We start from the raw sequence: 7,081 nt of genomic DNA on the forward strand, positions 1-7,081 counted from the left end.
ACTCACTCGTCCCATTTATAAATTATCAGTTAAAATGCTTTGTACGGACCCGTATGAGATGCTACATTCTTCGGTACGCTCTCGAATAGTTATTCGCATGTTTGAACGAACAATTTTTACCATTGTTTGGACGGTTTCTTCTGTTTTTGAGGTTAATGGACGTCTCGAACATCTTTTGTCTTCTACGACTGATTTCCGCTATTAAACGGCTCATTAACTTGTAAAAAATCTTTAGAGTTGCAGAATTCAACATTTCGTTAGTTTCATTAGCAATTTTTTGAAACTTGAAACAGAACTTAATGTTCACGCTTTGTGCGTGACATACGCGGTAAACACAACCTCGCTCTAGCGTCTCTGGACGCTGACTGACAAAATCAGAACGTGTTCCAACTTCAAGCAGCCTGTCTCAGTGGATCAGGCTATCTGACAAATTACATCAGGCAGTTGTAGTGGCAGCATCCTGAAAAAAAAATGTTTACATGGTAGGACTCAAAAACCAAATCAAAGTTTCAACAATTGTATATGGGAATAGATAGCAAAAACTGTTCAACTAGGACTAAATATTTTGAAAATAGATGTGCTACATGTTGTTCTATGTTTCAATAACGGTTCAGTGTCAAGGCTTAACGTTATGGAACTGATGGGAGTGCCTGGTGGACTAAATATGAACAGAGCTCTAATACCCATTGACTGAAGGAGACAGTCGAAGCAGAAAAATCAGTGTTGGAAGCCACCAAAGAAGCAAGAATAAGAAGAAGTGTAAAAAAGAGAAGGGTGGAAGAACAGCACATGAAACAAGATGAATGTGGACCTGGGATGCATTAGTGCTATGCAAGTTTAATAGAAAAAGCAAGTTTTAACTGTAATTTGCATTTTGCGAAAGTTAAATTATTTCGTGTTCTGGTACACTTCGCCTAAAAACTATCAAAGATAGTTTGCTGAAATTTTGTATAATGTCTTAAAACATGTTTCACTAAAAAGTAGACTACTCTGGTGACTTAGCTTTGAAAATAAAATGCTTTTTTGAAAAAAAACCTGAATTCATTTCCTAAATATTTGATAATCATATTTAAAATATTTTTAGTACCACAGTTTATGTCAGCACCATCTTTTCAACAGTCTGCTTTAAAGATAATAGTGTAAACAACTTACAGAAAAAACTAAACCTTCTACTTAGTTTGTATTTTGAATAATGTGTGCCTATGATGTACATAAATAATTAGCATGGTTTATTTCACATGCAATAAAAATACAGTAAAATATCGTGTGGGAGCTAAAGCTGTGGTTCATCCATAAAAATGTTCTCAAAAGATGTTTTAAAAGATGGCAAGCATTGTATGGCCTTGTAAATATTATTCTTTGAGTTATACTGTTTAGAAAACTGTCAATTTTTTCAAGGTTTCCCCTTTTATTCATGGATCAGTCCCCTTCAGGTTTCATAGCGTGAGCTCGGATTTTGTAGCATATGTTTTTGCAAAAATATTTTGTAATATCAAGTCACTGTGTGCTCAGATTTAGAAGTATACATTCGTAAAAAGGTGTCACAGTATCAAAGTACTGAGTGCTCAAATTTCGCAGTATATTTTAGTAGAAAGGTTTAGTAGTATCAAATCATTGTGTGTTCGGATTTCATAGGTTTCGTAGTATTTGTACAGGTTTCACAGCATTTGTTCAGATCTCGGTGTTAATTTTTTTCCTACTTGTTTCAGCATACATCCACCAAATCGTGGATCAGCTGGCAGCTGAGAAGGAACAGCAGCAGCAGCAGCTTCAGATACATTTTCTTTATCATAGTACTGTGTAGCTGTTAGACATATTATCGTGTCTGCTTAAAAGAATTCATCATATACATAATATGATGTCTGAGGCACATTCTTCGTTATTGTTGTAGATGATTTCAAGGAGTAGGAGCAGGAATGAGCAGAGGTTGTGGCGCCATATGCGTCACTGCTATCAAGTAAGTACATATTTGTTAATTAAATTTTTTCTTCGATTTTCGAGCGTATACTTTTTTATTAAATCAGTATCTTGCTGTTTCACGTGACTTCACTTAAGACTTCCGGGCTGATAGGCCGTGATCGATGTACAAATCTCAAGCCTGACAATATCGGCCGTGAAAATCTACATTGTATATTTCATGTGATTTCGCAGACCTCGAGCGATGGATCCACAGTGGTTTGGGCAAGGAGATGCTTGAGTTGGCGGAGGAGATGCAGAAGGAGCTACGTCGAAATGGGGAGATGCCAGAAGACCTGAAGGATACCGCACAGAGCCTGATAGAGATAGGTAATTTATACACTCCTGGAAATGGAAAAAAGAACACATTGACACCGGTGTGTCAGACCCACCATACTTGCTCCGGACACTGCGAGAGGGCTGTACAAGCAATGATCACACGCACGGCACAGCGGACACACCAGGAACCGCGGTGTTGGCCGTCGAATGGAGCTAGCTGCGCAGCATTTGTGCACCGCCGCCGTCAGTGTCAGCCAGTTTGCCGTGGCATACGGAGCTCCATCGCAGTCTTTAACACTGGTAGCATGCCGCGACAGCGTGGACGTGAACCGTATGTGCAGTTGACGGACTTTGAGCGAGGGCGTATAGTGGGCATGCGGGAGGCCGGGTGGACGTACCGCCGAATTGCTCAACACGTGGGGCGTGAGGTCTCCACAGTACATCGATGTTGTCGCCAGTGGTCGGCGGAAGGTGCACGTGCCCGTCGACCTGGGACCGGACCGCAGCGACGCACAGATGCACGCCAAGACCGTAGGATCCTACGCAGTGTCGTAGGGGACCGCACCGCCACTTCCCAGCAAATTAGGGACACTGTTGCTCCTGGGGTATCGGCGAGGACCATTCGCAACCGTCTCCATGAAGCTGGGCTACGGTCCCGCACACCGTTAGGCCGTCTTCCGCTCACGCCCCAACATCGTGCAGCCCTCCTCCAGTGGTGTCGCGACAGGCGTGAATGGAGGGACGAATGGAGACGTGTCGTCTTCAGCGATGAGAGTCGCTTCTGCCTTGGTGCCAATGATGGTCGTATGCGTGTTTGGCGCCGTGCAGGTGAGCGCCACAATCAGGACTGCATACGACCGAGGCACACAGGGCCAACACCCGGCATCATGGTGTGGGGAGCGATCTCCTACACTGGCCGTACACCACTGGTGATCGTCGAGGGGACACTGAATAGTGCACGGTACATCCAAACCGTCATCGAACCCATCGTTCTACCATTCTTAGACCGGCAAGGGAACTTGCTTTTCCAACAGGACAATGCACGTCCGCATGTATCCCGTGCCACCCAACGTGCTCTAGAAGGTGTAAGTCAACTACCCTGGCCAGCAAGATCTCCGTATCTGTCCCCCACTGAGCATGTTTGGGACTGGATGAAGCGTCGTCTCACGCGGTCTGCACGTCCAGCACGAACACTGGTCCAACTGAGGCGCCAGGTGGAAATGGCATGGCAAGCCGTTCCACAGGACTACATCCAGCATCTCTACGATCGTCTCCATGGGAGAATAGCAGCCTGCATTGCTGCGAAAGGTGGATATACACTGTACTAGTGCCGACATTGTGCATGCTTTGTTGCCTGTGTCTATGTGCCTGTGGTTCTGTCAGTGTGATCATGTGATGTATCTGACCCCAGGAATGTGTCAATAAAGTTTCCCCTTCCTGGGACAATGAATTCACGGTGTTCTTATTTCAATTTCCAGGAGTGTATATATACTCACTCTGCTGAATATAAAATCTATATATATATATATATATATATATATATATATATATATATATATATATAGTGTGATTCAAAAAGAATACCACAACTTTAGGAATTTAAAACTCTGCAATGACAAAAGGCAGAGCTAAGCACTATCTGTCGGCGAATTAAGGGAGCTATAAAGTTTCATTTAGTTGTACATTTGTTCGCTTGAGGCGCTGTTGACTAGGCGTCAGCGTCAGTTGATGCTAAGATGGCGACCGCTCAACATGTGTTATTGAGTACAGCAGAAGTGAATCGACGACAGTTGTTCAGCGTGCATTTCGAACGAAGTATGGTGTTAAACCTCTTGATAGGTGGTGTATTAAACGTTGGTATAAACAGTTTACAGAGAATGGGTGTTTGTGCAAAGGGAAAAGTTCTGGACGGCCGAGAACGAGTGATGAAAATGTAGCACGCATCCAGCAAGCATTTGTTCGCAGCCCAGGAAAATCGACTCGCAGAGCTAGCAGAGAGCTGCAAATTCCACAATCAACTGTATGGAGAGTCCTACGAAAAAGGTTAGTTATGAAACCTGAACGTCAACTACCCGAGGCGATGGATCAGCCGCCAGGCAGCCCGTGACAGAGCACTTCATCACTGGCCTCCAAGAAGCCCTGATCTTACCCCCTGCGATTTTTTCTTATCGGGGTATGTTAAGGATATGGTGTTTCGGCCACCTCTCCCAGCCACCATTGATGATTTGAAACGAGAAATAACAACAGCTATCCAAACTGTTACGCCTGATATGCTACAGAGAGTGTGGAACGAGTTGGAGTATCGGGTTGATATTGCTCGAGTGTCTGGAGGGGGCCATATTGATCATCTCTGAACTTGTTTTTGAGTGAAAAAAAAACCTTTTTAAATGCTCTTTGTAATGATGTATAACAGAAGGTTATATTATGTTTCTTTCATTAAATACACATTTTTAAAGTTGTGGTATTCTTTTTGAATCACCCTGTATAGTTAACCATCCTTCATAATTGCAGCAACAGGTGATGTCTGGAAAGGTGTATTTATTTCTCGTTATTCTTTCTCAGAACCATTGTTCATGTAGTATACAGTGGCGCAAGTACCGAGGGCGGTGAAGGTAGAACTGTAGAAGAGGTTCTGAGTGGCATGCTGCACCATGTACAATGAGCCTCGTCAGTGCACAGGAAGCTGCTGCTGCACCAGCAGTCACAGCCACAGTCGCCCCTGTCTCCGCCCCTGCCTCCACCAACCTTTTTCTGGAGTCCATGAGCCATCCTCCTTCCAGCATCTGGCTCATTTGACTTGCATTTCTCCAGGCCATAAACATGAAGCAATGTTCTGGTACTCCGTGCCTCAAATTCAGAACAGCAGAACAAGCAGGATAAACATACTGTCGTCCGACCCCTCCATTTCTCAAAATTTGTCAGTAAGTGTAAGTGCATGCGAACGCTTTGTTATTCTTAGCTGAGGAAATTAAGGAGAAAGGCAATTATCATTTTGTTTGTATCAAGGACCTGACTCCTTGCCTCCCAACTAAGTAAATGTAAGGATATACAGCATATTGGATTAAGGTGTCCCAATGTCTTTTCCCCAGAAAAGTTATTAGGAAACTATCTAGTAGACTGCACTTCAAAGAATTCAGTATGTGTTATGCAAAAAAATGGTTCAAATGGCTCTGAGCATTATGGGGCTCAACTGCTGAAGTCATTAGTCCCCTAGAACTTAGAACTAGTTAAACCTAACTAACCTAAGGACATCACAAACATCCATGCCCGAGGCAGGATTCGAACCTGCTACCGTAGCGGTCTTGCGGTTCCAGACTGCAGCGCCTTTAACCGCACGTCCACTTCGGCCGGCACGTGTTATGCCTATTGAAGAAAACATATTCGTAAAGTTTAACAATATTCACCATCAGGAGCGTTACCCATTTGTGGTGTATGTCAACTTGGAATGCCTCCTCGTTCTTGTGACCCACTATGAAGGTGACCCTACATATTACCTTTACGGGAAAACACGTACACTGTGATGCAATCTAAAGTCGACCTGTCGCCTCATGACGATAGTCGCCTCATGACGATAAAAGGGTCATTTGGGATTACAGGAATGAAATTCACCCATACTCAAACTATTCGCATTTTGAGAGAGCGTAGGTGAAAAGACTCTGACGGAATGAGAGGGCGAGAATGAGATTGGGTGATACTGCAGAATAATATGATCCTTTTATCATAGTGTAAGTAATTTTGTGTGTATATGTGTGATGTAAATATTTATTTATTCATGGAAAGCATGTGTGTGAGGAATGTGTGCTGTGTGCACTTGTAAAAACATATATCTTGTAAGGGAAATCTACACATCATGCTGATCGGTAAAAAATTGTATTTGTAAAATATTTGCACAGCATGTGTGTCGACAAGAAAAGCTGTATGTCGGAAATATATGTAGTTACCTTGCACATTATGTAAATAAAACAGATTTTTTAAGTTTCACTTGCCGCTAGCCATCCAGGATATATATATATATGTATATATATAGTCAACCATCCTTCATAATTGTTGTATAGCAACCACATCACTGTTACTTTTAGCATAGATTTATATACCTGACAATTGTAAATATTTCAACCAGAGAAATTTTTTTGTTATTACGCAAAAAATAAATCTCTTTCTTGAATATTACCAAATCGAAATCGTACCTCAAGAACAAATTATATCTCAATAATCAAATTGTATCTGTGAGAATTGAATAAATGAAAAAAACATTGTTACTATACATCTTTGTTGTCGTCATTTACAGAACGCCTATCCCAATTGTATATATGATGATTGTATATAGGATGAGCAAGACACAAATGACATTGGCTTTGAACATGTAGGTGAAGTTTAACATGGAAGATAATAAAATTGTCACATGGAATTACTCATACTGGGCAGCACGAATTGTCTTATAGAGGCAGGAGGCACATGAAAATATCCACTTCCAATGGCATATGGCTAACATCTTCTAATGACATACGGCAAACATGTCGAAATTTATATCACCAGTACTTGAAAAAAATAACAGACCTATGAAAAAAAGGGTATACTGTCGAAGTAGGAACAGGCTGAAGAGAAATCATAGATGGATTGTGAGGTAAAAAAGTAAAATAAAAAATATAAAAAAATTGTTTTTCATCCTACTTAAAAGAAACTTTACATTTTCATAAGGAGACACAATCCTATTTTCACACATCTTCTTCTTTTTGAGTCGATGGAGAGCAGGACACCCATAAAATTCCAGGTCTTGAATAGCAGCAAACTTGGAGATTCGACGCATCTAAGTGATCTTCTCTTCGCCTTTGACGTAGATAATTGT

General features: G+C 41.8%; 1 long non-coding RNA gene across 1 annotated transcript; it reads left to right on the forward strand.

The window, feature by feature from the left end:
• Positions 1-1,715: 1,715 nt before the first annotated feature.
• LOC126481288 (uncharacterized) lies at positions 1,716-6,301 on the forward strand. The gene is made up of 3 exons (XR_007587544.1): positions 1,716-1,957; positions 2,152-2,286; positions 4,798-6,301. It is a non-coding gene; the product is annotated as an uncharacterized LOC126481288 (long non-coding RNA).
• The last annotated feature ends 780 nt before the right edge of the window (positions 6,302-7,081 follow it).

This window comes from Schistocerca serialis, chromosome 5 (genome assembly GCF_023864345.2).
Source record: "Schistocerca serialis cubense isolate TAMUIC-IGC-003099 chromosome 5, iqSchSeri2.2, whole genome shotgun sequence".
NCBI lineage: Eukaryota > Metazoa > Arthropoda > Insecta > Orthoptera > Acrididae > Schistocerca > Schistocerca serialis.